The sequence below is a fragment of the Chiloscyllium punctatum genome, chromosome 4 (genome assembly GCF_047496795.1).
Source record: "Chiloscyllium punctatum isolate Juve2018m chromosome 4, sChiPun1.3, whole genome shotgun sequence".
Taxonomy (NCBI): Eukaryota; Metazoa; Chordata; class Chondrichthyes; order Orectolobiformes; family Hemiscylliidae; genus Chiloscyllium; species Chiloscyllium punctatum.
Genome location: NC_092742.1, coordinates 3168379 through 3181744, shown reverse-complemented (window position 1 = coordinate 3181744; position 13366 = coordinate 3168379).

Here is a 13366-nt window from a genome sequence, read left to right as displayed (position 1 = left end):
TGTGTGTGTGTGTGTGAGAGAGTGTGTGTGTGTGAGAGGGAGTGTGTGTGTGAGAGGGAGTGTGTGTGTGAGAGTGTGTAAGAGAGGGAGTGTGTGTGTGTGTGTGTGAGAGTGTGTAAGAGAGGGAGTGTGTGTGTGTGATAGGGAGTGTGTGTGTGTTTGTGTGTGAGAGAGAGGGAGTGTGTGTGTGTGAGAGGGAGTGTGTGTGTGAGAGAGTGTGTGTGGGAGTGTGTGTGTGTGTGTGTGTGTGTGTGTGTGGGAGTGTGTGTGTGTGTGTGAGAGTGTGTGTGAGGGAGTGTGTATGTGTGAAAGAGAGGGAGTGTGTGTGTGTGTGTGAGAGTGTGTGTGTGGGAGTGTGTGTGTGTGAGAGAGTGTGTGTGTGGGAGTGTGTGTGTGTGTGTGGGAGTGTGTGGGAGGGAGTGTGTGTGTGTGTGAGAGGGAGTGTGTGTGTGTGTGTGTGTGAGAGAGTGTGTGTGTGGGAGTGTGTGTGTGTGTGTGTGTGTGAGACTGTGTGTGTGGGAGTGTGTGTGTGTGGGAGTGTGTGTGTGTGTGTGTGTGAGGGAGTGTGTGTGTGTGTGTGAGAGTGTGTGTGAGGGAGTGTGTATGTGTGAGAGGGAGTGTGTGTGTGTGTGTGAGAGTGTGTGTGAGGGAGTGTGTATGTGTGAGAGGGAGTGTGTGTGTGTGTGAGAGTGTGTGTGAGGGAGTGTGTATGTGTGAGAGGGAGTGTGTGTGTGTGTGTGAGAGTGTGTGTGAGGGTGTGTGTATGTGTGAGAGGGAGTGTGTGTGTGTGAGACTGTGTGTGTGGGAGTGTGTGTGTGTGTGTGTGTGGGAGTGTGTGTGTGTGTGTGTGTGTGGGAGTGTGTGTGTGTGTGTGTGTGTGGGAGTGTGTGTGTGTGTGTGGGAGTGTGTGTGTGAGACTGTGTGTGTGGGAGTGTGTGTGTGTGTGTGTGTGGGAGTGTGTGTGTGTGTGTGTGTGTGTGGGAGTGTGTGTGTGTGTGAGAGAGGGAGTGTCAAACTAAGAGGAAACTTGAAGAGAAAGCTTCGATTTGTGCTGTTTCAGCGATGACCTTCCCTCCATCACGAGGTCAGATGTGGGGGATATTCACTGATGAGTGCACAATGTTCAGGAGCATTACAACTCCTCAGTCCATGTTCAAATGGAACAAGATTTGGACAAAGACCAGGCTTGGGCTGACAAGTGGCAAGTAACATTCGCGCCACACAAATACCAGGCTGTAACCATCACAAATAATCACCAGCCCTTGACATTGAAACATGTTTCCAACAAGAAACTCCAACAAGAAGCTTGACACCATCCAGGACAAAGCAGCCTCTTGATAGGTGTCACAAACCCCCCCTCCCTCCCCCACCGACCCTCAGTAACAGCAGTGTGTACCATCTACAAGATGCCCTGCAGAAACTCACCAAAGACCCTCAGACAGCACCTTCCAAACCCCCGGCCACTTCCATCTGGAAGGACAAGGGCAGCAGATACATGGGAACACCACCCCCTGCAAGTTCCCCTCTGAGCCCCTCACCATCCTGACTTGGAAATATATCACCGTTCCTTCAGTGTCACTGGGTCCGAATCCTGGAATTCCCTCCCTCAGGGACATTGTGGGTCAACCCACAGCACAGGGACTGCAGCGGGTCAAGGAGGCAGCTCCCCCCACCTTCTCAAGGGGGCAACTAGGGACGGGAAATAAATGAATGATTACATTTTTTGTGAAATGGCAGAGAGACAGAGACAAGGGGAGAATGAGACAGAGGAAGCACAAAGGCTGAGAGAGACAGAGACAGAGACAGAGAGAGTCCCTCCCCACCTCCATCCGTGATTCCTCTGACACTTTACACTAGTTTTGGGATTTCGAGTTTGCAGACTCCAGCTGACTGCTGTTTCTCAGGGATGAGTAATCCCTTTCCACAGCCCTCCTCCTCCACTCCCCACCCCCACCCCCAGGACAGTCTCAGGGCTCTGTGCTGCCTCCTGGAGCAAAGGCCTGATCTGTCCCACCCCCCCAGCACCCTGCTCCGCCCGGCCTCACCCTCACCCTCACCCTCACCCTCACCCTCACCCTCATCAATAAAGGCCTGACCCTGTCCCACCCCCCAGCACCCTGCTCCACCCGGCCTCACCCTCACCCTCACCCTCACCCTCACCCTCACCCTCACCCTCACCCTCACCCTCACCCTCATCAATAAAGGCCTGACCCTGTCCCACCCCCCAGCACCCTGCTCCGCCCGGCCCCGGCCTCACCCTCACCCTCACCCTCACCCTCACCCTCACCCTCACCCTCACCCTCACCCTCATCAATAAAGGCCTGACCCTGTCCCACCCCCCCCCGCGCCCTTCTCCGCCCGGCCAAGCCTGGCCTCATCCTCAACAATTTCTTCTTTAACTCCTCTAACTGTCTCCAGGTCGGAGAGGTGACCATGTGCACACACATTGGTCCTGGATATTCCTGTCTCTCTGTGGGGGATGTGGAACATTCCTTGTTCTAGTCCTATTCCAGGCCCCACTCACAACTCCTTCTCAAGTATATCGATGACATCATCAGTGCTGCTTCCTTTTCTTGATTTCGCTTCTAATCTCCACCCCGTCCTCACCTTCACCTGCTCCAACTCCGACTCTTCCCTTCCACGACAGCTCTGTTTCCATTTCTGGGCATATCCATTATAACATCCACCACAAACCCACCGTGTCCCAGAGTTACCTGGACTAGACATCCTCACACCCTCCTTCCTGTAGAGACTCTACCCCATTCTCCCAGCTCCTCTGTCTCTGACACATATGTTCCAAAGAGGTCAACTTTGACAAAGGAGCCTCTGAAATGTCCACCTCCTTCCTCACCCAAGGACTCCCTGGCACCGTAGCTGACAGGGTCCACAAGGTGGTAAAAACAATGACTGCAGATGCTGGAAACCAGATTCTGGATTAGTGGTGCTGGAAGAGCACAGCAGTTCAGGCAGCATCCGAGGAGCAGGAAAATCAATGTTTTGGGCAAAAGCCCTTCATCAGGAATAAAGGCAGTGAGCCTGAAGCGTGGAGAGATAAGCTAGAGGAGGGTGGGGGTGGGGAGAGAGTAGCATAGAGTACAATAGGTGAGTGGGGGAGGGGATAAAGGTGATAGGTCAAGGAGGAGAGGGTGGAGTGGATAGGTGGAAAAGGAGATAGGCAGGTAGGACAAGTCCGGACAAGTCAAGGGGACAGTTACTGAGCTGGAAGTTTGGGACTAGGGTGAGGTGGGGGAAGGGGAAATGAGGAAGCTGTTGAAGTCCACATTGATGCCCTGGGGTTGAAGTGTTCCGAGGCGGAAGATGAGGCGTTCTTCCTCCAGGCGTCTGGTGGTGAGGGAGCAGCGGTGAAGGAGACCCAGGACCTCCATGTCCTCAGCAGAGTGGGAGGGGGAGTTGAAATGTTGGGCCACAGGGTGGTGTGGTTGATTGGTGCGGGTGTCCTGGAGATGTTCCCTAAAGCGCTCTGCTAGGAGGCGCCCAGTCTCCCCAATGTAGAGGAGACCACATCGGGAGCAACGAATACAATAAATGATATTAGTGGATGTGTAAGTAAAACTTTGATGGATGTGGAAGGCTCCTTTAGGGCCTTGGATAGAGGTGAGGGAGGAGGTGTGGGCACAGGTTTTACAGTTCCTGTGGTGGCTGGGGAAGGTGCCAGAATGGGAGGGTGGGTTGTTTGGGGGCGTGGACCTGACCAGGTAGTCACGGAGGGAACGGTCTTTGCGGAAGGCGGAAAGGGGTGGGGAGGGAAATATATCCCTGGTGGTGGGGGCTGTTTGGAGGTGGCGGAAATGTCGGTGGATGATTTGGTTTATGCGAAGGTTGGTAGGGTGGAAGGTGAGCACCAGGGGCGTTCTGTCCTTGTTACAGTTGGAGGGGTGGGGTCTGAGGGCGGAGGTGCGGGATGCGGACGAGATGCATTGGAGGGCATCTTTAACCACGTGGGAAGGGAAATTGCGGTCTCTAAAGAAGGAGGCCATCTGGTGTGTTCTGTGGTGGAACTGGTCCTCTTGGGAGCAGATACGGCGGAGGCGGAGAAATTGGGAATACCGGATGGCATTTTTGTAAGAGGTAGGGTGGGAAGAGGTGTAATCCAGGTAGCTGTGGGAGTCAGTGGGTTTGTAACAAATGTCAGTGTCAAGTTGGTCGTCACTAATGGAGATGGAGAGGTCCAGGAAGGGGAGGGAGGTGTCAGAGATAGTCCAGGTAAATTTAAGGTCAGGGTGGAATGTGTTGGTGAAGTTGATGAATTGCTCAACCTCCTCGCGGGAGCACGAGGTGGCGCCAATGCAGTCATCAATGTAGCGGAGGAAGATGTGGGGAGTGGTGCCGGTGTAATTACGGAAGATCAACTGTTCTACATAGCCAACAAAGAGACAGGCATAGCTAGGGCCCATACGTGTGCCCATGGCTACCCCTTTGGTCTGGAGGAAGTGGGAGGATTCAAAGGAGAAATTGTTAAGGGTGAGGACCAGTTCGGCCAAACGAATGAGTGTGTCAGTGGAAAGGTACTGTTGGGGATGTCTGGAGAGGAAAAAATGGAGGGCTTGGAGGCCCTGGTCATGGCGGATGGAGGTGTAGAGGGATTGGATATCCATGGTGAAAGTCTGACCCATCTCCTGCATGTCGACCCTCTCCCTCCACTTCCCTCCCAAAGCAGCAATCGAGGCCCCTCTGTCCTTACCCACCATCTCACCAACATCCACATCCAGAGGATCATATTTCTGCCACCTCCAGATGGATGCCAGACACATATTTCCCTCCCCTCCCTAGTCCCACCTTCCTCAGGGACCGTTTCACACCAAGACACCCTAGTCCACTCTTCCTTCACTCCCAACACCCAGTAGACTGGCTGACTACTTCACAGAATACCTACGTTCTGCCTGGAAAACCGACCCTGAGCTTCCAGTTGCCTGCTACTTCAACACCCCTCCCTGTTCCCTGGCCCAAACATGTCTGTCTCAGACATGCTGCAGTGCTCCAGTCAAACTCAGCAAAAGCTGAAGGAACAGCACCGCTTGGGGACTTACAGACTTTAGAAATCAATATCGAGTTCAACCATCAGGATAGAGGCACCTCCTCCCATGTCCTTACCCCACTCCCCACACACCAGGCCGTGTCATCACATGGTCTACTGTTACACACAGGAGAAAGTGAGGACTGCAGATGCTGGAGATCTGAGCTGAAAATGTGTTGCTGGAAATGCGCAGCAGGTCAGGCAGCATCCAAGGAGCAGGAGAATCGACCTGAAACGAGGATTCTCCTGGTCCTTGGATGCTGCCTGACCTGCTGCGCTTTTCCAGCAACACATTTTCAGCTGCTATTACACACAACCCATTGTTAGACCCTAACATTCCCAGACTGACCATTACTCAATCCTTTGTCTGTCCAACTGTTTTTCTCTTTTTCCAAGCTCCAACCTCCTTCCCTCCTTCCCTCCTTCCCTCCTTCCCTCTCCCCCCCACCCTCCACCACCCTATCTTCAGCAAATGTACCACCTTTGCCTTAGTTACAATCAGCTCTGAAAAGGTGTAATTGACCTGAAACATATTTGCTGAGTTTCTCAAGCAACTTCATCTTTGGTTTCGATGGAGGTGGCCGTGGGTTTAGAAGGTGCTGCGTGAGGGTCTTTGGTGAGTTTCCACAGTGTATCTTGTAGATGGTACACACTGCTGTTACTGAGCGTCGGTGGGGGAGGGAGGGGGTATTCGTGGATGTGGGGCCAATCAAGCGGTTGCTTTGTCCTGGATGGGGTCAAGCTTCTTGAGTGTTGTTGGAGCTGCCCCCATCCAGGGCAAGTGGGGAGAATTCCATCACACTCCTGACTTGTGCCTTGTAGATGGTGGACAGGCTTTGGGGAGTCAGGAGGGGAGTTACTCACTGCAGGATTCCTAGCCTCTGACCTGCTCTTCTGGCTACTGTTTTTATGTGGTGAGTCCAGTTAAGTTTCTGATCAATGATAACGCCCAGGATGTTGGCAGTGGGGGATCCAGTGATGGGAACACCATTGAACATCAAGGGGCGGTGGTTAGATTATCTCTTATTGGAGATGGTCATTGTCTGGCATTATTGTGGCATCAACGTTACTTGCCACTTGTCAGGCACTGCAGGTGACAGTTTGAAATGAAGAGGTCAAGGGTGGGCAACAGGTCGGTACCAGGTGTCACTTGTCAGGCCAAGCCTTGCTTTAGTTCAGATCTTGCTGCTTTTGACCATGGACTGCTTCAGTGTCTGAGGAGTCATGAATGACGCTGAATATTATACAATGCTCACACTCTCTCCCCTACTTCTTTTATTCTCCTATTTCCGTTCACTATTCCCATATCCCATATTTAGATCAGAAGACCATAAAATATATCAGTAGAATTGGGCTATTGGGTCTGCTGCACCATTGATCTCAGCTGATATTTTTCTCAATCCCATTCTCCTCCCATCTCCCTGTAACTCTTGATTCTCTTATCAAACAGGAACCGATCTATCCCTGTCTTAGTGACTTGGCCTCCACAACCCTCTGTGGCAATGAGTTCCAGAGAGTCCCCACCCTCTGGCTGAAGACATTTTTCCTTATCTCAGTTTGAGAAGGTTGTCCCTCACTCTGAGGCTGTTCTAGTCTCTCCTGTGAGCAGAAACATCTTCTCCACATTCCCTGCATCCGGGTCTCTCAGTATTCTTGTTGGTTTCAATCAGATTCCCCTTCATCCATCAAGTACAGACCCAGAGTCCTCAACCATCCCTCACACAACAAGCCCTTTCTCCCCAGGATCATTCTTATAAACCCCCTCTGGACTCCCCCCTCCAATGTCACTACATCCTTCCTTAAATGCAGGGCCCAAAACTGCTCTCAATTTTCCAAATACGGTCTGACCAGATCCTTATATAGCGTCAGTTGTAGATCTCTGCTCTTGTATTCTAGCCCTCTTGAACTGAATGCTCACATTGCATTTGCCTTCCCAACAGCCAACTGAACTTCCCAACCTGAAGAGAATCCTGAACTAGACCTGTCCGGTTTCTTTGCACTGTAGATTTCTGAAGCCTTGCCCAATTTAGAAAATAGTTTACATCTCTATTCTCCGACCAAAGTGAGTAACTCACATTTTGCCACACTGTATTCCATCTGACACATCTTTGCCCACTCTCCTAACCTGTCCAAGTCTTTCTGCAGCCTCCCGCCTCCTCAACACGACCTGTCCCTCCACCTCTCTTTGTGTCGTCTGCAAACTCAGTAACAGAGCCCTCAGTTGTTTAGTCCAGATCGTTAATATACAATAGTTCAGGTCCCAGCACTGACCCCTGTGGAACTCCACTAGTCACTGATGGTCATCCTGAAAAAGACCCTTGCATATCCACTCTCTGCCTTCTTCCAGTCAGTCAATCCTCTGTCCATGCCAGACTCTGTGTAGGTTCTGTCCCTGAGAGACGGTCACTTTGTCTGTGCTCTGTGTGGTCAGTCACTGGGACTCAGGGCTACATTGTGATGAGCTGGAGGGTTTTCTGGGGCAGTGGATGATTGTTCTTGCTGTATGTTCTGTGGCAGCCTGTTTAATTTGAGTGGTGATTAGTTGCTGATTACCTTACACTCCTGCACAGCTGGCTCTCGCTTTCCAGAGATGCTGAACTCAATCTTTCTCAATTAGAGACGCACAAACACACAGCTATTACTCACCAATAATTGCACCATTGTCCTGTTGTTTTGCAACGAAATCAGCTGGGGTCTTTTTGGAGATGTGTGTACAAAGTATCAGTGAGTGCATTTTCAAATCAGCTAATCACAGCTCAGGCACTTCACAAGGTTCAGGAGCAAATCTGTCTCCAATGCAAGAGTGATGACTTATTTTTATGTCAGAGCTGCTCACATCCTCCTCCAAGTTAGAATTTCTGTCTGAGTGGGGGGGGGGGGGGGGGGGATGGGGCAGTGTGTTTGGGGGGAGGGGGGGAGTGAGGGGGGAGGGGGAGGAGTGTGAGGGTGTGGGGGGGATGGGGGTGGTGTGTGAAAGCGTGTGTGTGTTGCTGTGGGCATATGTATGAGATGTGTGAAGGAGTGTGGGGGGGGTGGGGGTGGGGGTGGTGTGTGAGGGAGTGTGTGTGTATGGTTGTGGGCATATGTGGGGGCGAGGGGGAGGCATATGAGGGAGTGTGGGGGGTGGGGGTGGTGTGTGAAGGAGTGCGTGAGGGCATGTGTGTGTGACTGTGGGTATGTGTGGGTGGAGGGGGAGGTGTGAGGGTGTGTGTGGGGCTGTAGGCTTGTGTGTGGGGGGTGGGGGAAATGTGTGTGTGTGGGGGTGTGTGTCTGTGTCTGTGTGTGGGTGTGTATGCGTGTATGTGTGTGGGGGGTGTGTGTGGGGGGGTGTGTGTGGGGGTGTATGTGTATGTGTGTGGGGGTGTGTGTGTGGGGGTGTATGTGTATGTGTGTGGGGGGGTGTGTGTGGGGGTGTATGTGTATGTGTGTGGGGGGGTGTGTGTGGGGGTGTATGTGTATGTGTTGCTGTTATAATGATTTGGAGATGCCGGTGTTGGACTGGGGACAAAGTTGAAAATCACACAACACCAGGTTATAGTCCAACAGGTTTACTTGGAATTCACAACCACCTGATGAAGGAGCAGTGCTCCGAAAGCTAGTGCTTCCAAATAAATCTGTTGGACGATAACCTGGTTTTGTGTGATTTTTAACTTTGCTGTAATAATTACACTCTGGTGAGCAGTTGGACACACAATGGGACTCTGCAGAAGCTGTAACTGTCACAAGTAGGGAAGATGTGCTGGGTATTCTAGAGGTTATTAAGGTGGACAAATCCCCAGGACCGGGTGGGATCTATCCCAGGTTGCTGAGGGAGGCGAGAGAGGAAATAGCTGGGGCCCTGATGGATATCTTTGTGGCATCCTTAAACACAGGTGAGGTTCCAGAGGACTGGAAGGTTGCTCATGTTGTCCCCCTGAACAAGAAGGGTAGTAGGGATATTCCGGGTAACTACAGACCAGTGAGCCTGATGTCGGTGGTGGGGAAGTTGCTGGAGAAGGTACTAAGGGATGAAATTGATTTATATTTGGAAAAGAATGGGCTTATCAGTGATGGGCAACATGGTTTTGTGCGGGGGAGATCATGCCTTACCATTTCTTAGACCTTTGAGGAAGTGACCAAGTTGATAGATGAAGGAGGGGCTGTTGATGTCATATACATGGACTTTAGTAAGGCGCTTGATAAGGTTCCCCATTGTAGACTAATGGAGAAAGTGAAGTCACATGGTGTGCAGGGTGTTCTAGCTAGGTGGATAAAGAACTGGTTGAGCAACAGGAGACAGAGAGTAGTAGTTGAAGGGAGTTTCTCGAAATGGAGAAAGGTGACCAGTGGTGTTCCACAGGGGTCAGTGTTGGGGCCACTGTTGTTTGTAATATACATAAATGATCTGGAAGAGGGCACTGTTGGTCTGATCAGCAAGTTTGCAGATGACACAGAGATTGGTGGAGAAGCAGAAAGCATAAGGGACTGTCAGAGAATACAGGAGGATATAGATAGACTGGAGAGTTGGGCGGAAAAGTGGCAGATGGAGTTCAATCCAGACAAATGTGAGGTGATGCATTAGGCAAGACTAATCCTAGAGCGAATTATACAATGAATGGAAGAGCCTTGGGAAAAGTTGGTGAGCAGAGAGATCTTGGAGTTCAGGTCCATTGTACCCTGAAGGTTGCTGCACAGGTGGATAGAGTGGTCACAAAGGCATATAGTATGCTTGCCTTCATTGGACGGGGTATTGAGTATAAGAGCTGGCAAGTCATGTTAAAATTGTACAGGACATTGGTTTGGTCACATTTAGAATATTGTGTACAGTTCTGGTCACCACATTACCAAAAGGATGTGGACGCTTTGGGGAGGGTGTAGGGAAGGTTTACGAGGATGTTGCCTGGTATGGAAGGTGCTAGCTATGAAGAGAGGTTGAGTAGGTTAGGTTTATTTTCACTAGAAAAAAGGGGATTGAGGGGGGACCTGATTGAGGTTTACAAGATCATGAAGGGTATAGACAGGGTGGATAGAGACAAGCTTTTTCCCAGAGTGAAGGATTCAATAACGAGAGGTCACACTTTCAAGGTGAGAGGGGAAAAGTTTATGGGGGATACAAGCGGCAAGTACTTCACACAGAGGGAACACGTTGCCAGCAGAGGTGGTAGAGACAGGCCCGGTAGATTCATTTAAGATGCATCTGGACAGATGCATGAGTAGGTGGGGAGCAGAGGGAAACAGATGGTTAGGGATTGGGCGATAGGTTTAGACAGTACATTTGGATCGGCTCAGGCTTGAAGGGCTGAAGGGCTGTAAATTTTCTTTATTCTTTCTTTGTTCTCTTTGTCACACACAAGCCCTGCCCTCAATGGGAATTTTGTTCCTTTTCAATCTTTTTCGGAATCCTTTCCCTAATGCCTCTTAACCAAGCAGAATGCCCTGTCCAATCAGCTCCCCTTGTGACAGGGCTGACAGGAGGACTCTACATCTCCTGTATCTGGTTAATCCCCGACATGGTCCACTGCTTCTCTTTGTCTGACTATCCACAGGAATGGAAATGGCCACCAGCCTTCTTTTATGAACTTAAAGCAACTTTGATTATAAACAAAACATCTTCTTCAAATAAGTGGCAAACCTGGTCAATATCTCAGCTACTGTTCAGAATTCAATGATATCTCTTTATTCCCAAACACACATCTTCAGGAACAGACACAGCAACATAACATTGACCTATCATCTCTTTGGAGTAATAAGAGGATAGCACCCCCTGTGGGTGAAGGGTATGTGTTCAGGAGGTGGAATGGGTTTTTAAGTTTCTACAATTGTCTGTTGATGAAAGCAAATTGCAGGCAGTGGGAAGATGAGAAACGATCTTCAGATCAGATTGCAGCTTCAGGTGAGAAACTACTGGGAACGGTGATATTTGACTCTTTATCAGGTTTTTTAGTGACTGCACTGAGTGAGGTCGCTGCTTGCTTGTTTTGCTTTAAGAGTTGTCTTCTGTTGTGAGAGACACAGAGAGAGAGAAAGAGAGAGAGACAATGTTCTGCTTCCAATTTTTCAACAACCCCATGTCTGTGAAAATACACAATGACATGATCCCAGAGGCTGTGGCTAGACAACAAACCAAACAGGTTCAATAGAACACAGAACATTCCAGCGCAATACAGGCCCTTCGGCCCTCGATGTTGCACCGACCTGTCATACCAATCTGAAGCCCATCCCACCTACACTATTCCATATACGTCCATATGCCTGTCCAATGACGACTTAAATGTACTTAAAGTTGGCAAATCTACTACCATGGCAGGCAAAGCATTCCATACCCTTACTACTCTCTGAGTAAAGAAACTACCTCTGACATCTGTCCTATATCTACCACCCCTCAATTTAAAGCTATGCCCCCTCGTGCTCGCCGTCACCATACTTGGAAAAAGGCTCTCCCTGTCCACCCTATCTAACCCTCTGATTATCTTGTATGTCTCTATCAAGTCACCTCTCAACCTTCTTCTCTCTAACGAAAACAGCCTCAAGTCCCTCATCTTTTCCTCGTAAGACCTTCCCTCCAGACCAGGCAACATCCTGGTAAATCTCCTCTGCACCGTTTCCAAAGCTTCCACATCCTTCTTATAATGCGGTGACCAGAACTGTACACAATACTCCAAGTGCGGCCGCACCAGAGTTTTGTACAGCTGCAGCATAACCTCATGGTCCCGGAACTCGATCCCTCTATTAATAAAGGCCAAAACACTGTGTGCCTCTTAACAACCCTGTCAACCTGGGTGGCAACTTTCAAGGATCTGTGTACCTGGACACCAGATCTCTCTGCTCATCTACACTACCAAGAATCTTACCATTAGCCCAGTACTTTGCATTCTGGTTACTCTGATCAAAGTGAATCACCTCACACTTGTCTGCATTAAACTCCATTTGCCACCTCTCAGCCCAGCTCTGCAGCTTATCTATGTCTCTCTGTAACCTACTACATCCTTCGTCACTATCCACAACTCCACCAACCTTAGTGTCGTCTGCAAATTTACTAACCCATCCTTCTACACCCTCATCCAGGTCATTTATAAAAATGACGAACAGCAGTGGACCCAACACTGACCCTTGCGGTACACCACTGGTAACTGACTCCAGGATGAACATTTCCCATCAACCACCACCCTCTGTCTTCTTTCAGCAAGCCAATTACTGATCCAAACTGCTATATCTCCACAATCCCATTCTTCCGCATTTTGTACAACTTCCTACTGTGGGGAACCTTATCGAACGCTTTGCTGAAATCCATATTCACCACATCAACTGGTTTACTCTCATCTACCTGTTTGGTCACTTTGTCAAAAGACTCAATAAGATTCGTTAGGCACGACCTACCCTTCACAAAACCGTGCTGACTGTCCCTGATCAGATTATTCTTTTCTAGATGATTATAAATCCTATCTCTTATAACCTTTTCCAACACTTTACCAACAACTGAAGTAAGGCTCACTGGTCAATAATTACCTGGGTTGTCTCTACTCCCCTTCTTAAACAGGGGAACCACATTTGCTATCCTCCAGTCTCCTGGCACTCTTCCTGTAGACAATGATGATTTAAATATCAATGCCAAAGGCTAGGCAATCTCCTCCCTGGCTTCCCAGAGGATCCGAAGATAAATCCCATCTGGCCCCAGGGGACTTATCTATTTTTACACTCGGCAGGATTTCTAATACCTCTTCCTTGTGAACCTCAATCCCACCTAGTCTAGCAGCCTTTATCTCAGTAATCTCCTCGACAACATTGTCGTTTTCTCGAGTGAATACTGATTAAAAATATTCATTAAGTGCTTCCCCTATCTCCTCTGAGTCCACACACAACTTCCCACTACTATCCTTGATTGGCCCGAATCTTACTCTTGTCATTCTTTTATTCCTTAAATACCTATAGAAAGCCTTAGGGTTTACCCTGATCCTATCCGCCAACAACTTCTCACGTCTCCTCCTGGCTCTTCTGAGTTCTCTCTTCAGGTCTTTCCTGGCTGCCTTGTAACCCTCGAGTGCCCTAACTGAGCCTTCGCATCTCATCCGAACATAAGTCTTCTTCTTCCTCTTGACCAGAGATTCCACTTCCTTCGTAAACCACGCTCCCGTGCTCTACAGCTTCCTCCCTGCCTGACAGGTACATACTTATCTAGGACACACAGGAGCGTTTCCTTGAATAAGCTCCACATTTCTAACGTGCCCATCCCCTGCAGTTTCCTTCCCCATCCTATGCTTCCTAAATCTTGTCTAATCGCATCATAATTGTCTTTCCCCGAGCTGTAACTCTTGCCCAGTGGTGTACACCTATCCCTTTCTATCAATAAAGTAA